Source organism: Myotis davidii, unplaced genomic scaffold, assembly GCF_000327345.1.
Source record: "Myotis davidii unplaced genomic scaffold, ASM32734v1 scaffold662, whole genome shotgun sequence".
Classification (NCBI taxonomy): domain Eukaryota; kingdom Metazoa; phylum Chordata; class Mammalia; order Chiroptera; family Vespertilionidae; genus Myotis; species Myotis davidii.
In genome coordinates this window covers 427550-430371 of record NW_006293533.1, presented here as the reverse complement: position 1 = coordinate 430371, position 2822 = coordinate 427550, and the positions used below count along the sequence as shown (strand labels likewise).

The 2822-nt window shown below is 45.2% G+C and overlaps 1 pseudogene; it reads right to left on the bottom strand.

The window, feature by feature from the left end:
* Nucleotides 1-329: 329 nt before the first annotated feature.
* Nucleotides 330-1012, bottom strand: LOC107183668 (annotated as a pseudogene).
* Between the last annotated feature and the right edge of the window lie 1810 nt (nucleotides 1013-2822).

Below are 2822 nucleotides of genomic sequence, written 5' to 3'. Positions count from 1 at the left end.
GCTTTCAACTTATGTTTGACAGTTCTCTCTGTTATTTTCTCTTCTTTGAGGTTTTATATTTTTAAAAATCACTTTCCTGCCATTATTTGTGATGTTTTGGGAGGGAAAAGGGATAAGTATATAGATATGTTTTACCTGTTATTGGAAATATATATTTAAAATTTGGATGTCACAGCAAATGTCTATTTTCTACATACTTATATCACAAAAAATTAAGTATTTTATTCTTGTGTATAAGACAATAAAACTTTTTAAAAATAATCCTCACTCGAAGATATCTTTCTTTCTTTCTTTTTTTTCCTTTCTTTCCTGTTTTTTTTCCCCCCCCCCTGCAAAAAGCTTCATTGCTTTCATTTGGCCCAATGCATAGAGAGGGCTTCAAGATGGTTAAAAGAATGGCAAGTAGTTTCGGGAAGAGGCTCAGGTAAGAGCCAGACACCAGGGGAAGGCAGAGGGGTCCCTCAAAGGCCTCTGGGCTCCAAAGACTCCTAGTCGGGCTTGAGGATGAGCCTTTCAAAGAGATACTTGCCCAGCCCAGGCTGGGGGCCGGCCTTCCTACCGATGTTAGTCAGGTGGTAGCCCATCATCTTGATGAGTTTCACCTCCTCACCCCGGAAGTGGTTCTCCAGGAAGTCACAGAGATGAGAGTCTGTGTGGGTAGAACCCGGAGCATACAGCTCCAAAAGGGCCTGGTTAGGTGCCTCTCCAAGGCCAGGGCGGCTTCCATGGCATCCTGAGTTTTGCCCATTCATCTTGGGAAGGTTTCAGCACGTCCTGGAAGAGAATGTGGCCACCTCACTTGTTTTCAACTTTAAGAGATGCTCAGTGCCCTCGGCTTCTTTTCCACCAGCTCGCGGAAGAAGTGGCCCACGCCCTGGAGAGCCACATCGTCAGGGTCAAAATAGAAGCCCAGAGAGAGGTAGGTGTGGGAGGCCCGCAGATACAGGCTAGCCAGGCGGTTGATCGCAGCCTCCACCTCGGTGGGATAATTCTGATGAATTTGGGAGCTCATGGTTGTTCGGCATAAGGAATTAAAGTAGAAAAAAACAAAAACGGTGTGTTGACTGGTCCCAGAGGTGGTTTTGTTTGAAGGTAGTGACTGGATAAGACACAGGAGAGTGGTTGGAGGCTGGAGAGTGGGTATACGTGGGTCTGTTCCATCCAAACACTGTTAAAGCAAGAGACAGATCCAGGACCCCTGAGGGCACTGCTCGAGGATATTTTTCTATTGATTTTTAGAGAGAGTGGAAGGGAGGGGGAGTGACAGAGAAAGAGAAACATCTCTCACATCACTTGGTTACCTCCTGTATGTGCCCCAACTAGGGCCAGGGATCAAGCCTGTAACCAAGGTATGTGCCCTTGACCAGAATCAAACCTGGGACCTTTCAGTCCCATCGCCAAAGCTCTATTCTTTGAGCCAAACCGGACAATGCAACTTTAACAAGTGAGTAGTGAATACACTAAAGGCCGGACAGGCTCACAGAGATAAGAGAACATAACAAGGACCCATGTCCGTAGAAGGGAAGAGGTTATGGTGTCCTCTCAGTAGAGATCTCTCACAGAGCCCTACTCACAGAGCACCATTGGGTAGCTCTTTATAATTGGAATTGGGTTTGTGGTAGGGATATAGAGTTGAGTCATCAACACCTGAAACTAATTATGTCTAATCCCATCTGAGCATCTTTTTATCTGAGGACCTGAACTGACCATGAGTGACTAAAGTTCCCCACCAACCACGTTTGGTGACCTTTCTGCTCATCCCCCTTGTTTCGTTTACTCCTGTTTAGCTTTTCAGGCTCTTTCTCATGCCGTCTACTCCCAGCAGTCTGCTTTGGGGAGTAGACCAAGCTGACTTCTGACCATTATACCAAGCTGACTCAGGTGTCACTCCCCAATATTTTCATAATAAACAGAATTCTCAAGTTGTATTCTGACACTGTATTTGCCACATTATATGTTTAACTATTTCAGAGGTTAGCATACATTTTCTGGAAAGTTTACAGTTACTAATTATTTTAGGCTTTGCAGGCCAATAGGCAAAATCAAGGATATTATGTAGGTCTGATACTGTAACTGGACAATCAATGGGTCCATGCTGCCTGTCACTACTTGAGCCAATTAAGTAGAGACAGGGTTCATGAATGTTTATTTCAATACTGCTGGAAGTATGTGAGAACAGCAGGTCAACCACAAAAATTTGTTCTGCAGCCCCCCCCCATATACCAGCTGCTTATGTAAGGTAGAACAGGGATTATATGGGGAAGGAGCGATTACAGGCATGGGGAAGTAGAAGGCTGGAGTGGGACTCCATTGTTTGGGCAACAAGGTCGTTAATCTTTCCATGATGATAGGCAGTTCTTGAAAGAGAATGGACTTCATTCCAAGGTTGACTCCCAGGTTCTGGGGGCGTATAACTCCCAGCCAGATCAGAATGTCCTTTCTGTAACAACACAAGGCAATCATGGTTAATATTTCCCATAACCATAGCTAGTCCTCAATATTCTATTTTTGCCCTTACCCATACTTTGGACACATTATGAAAAGGCAAGGTTGCATCCTACTTCGGGCTCCTCATGAGAAGGCAGTGTTCTTTGGGAAAGACAATAATGCTGGGAAAAATAGAAAGCAGCAGGAAACGAGGAAGACCAAATATGAGCTGGATTGACTTCATAAAAGAAGCCAGATGCGCTAGCTGGTTTGGCTCAGTGGACAGAGTGTTGGCCTGCAGACTGAAGGGTCCCGGGTTCAATTCTAGTCAAGGGCACATGCCTGCGTTGTGGCTTGATCCCCACTAGTGGTCATGTAGGAGGCAGCCGATCAAT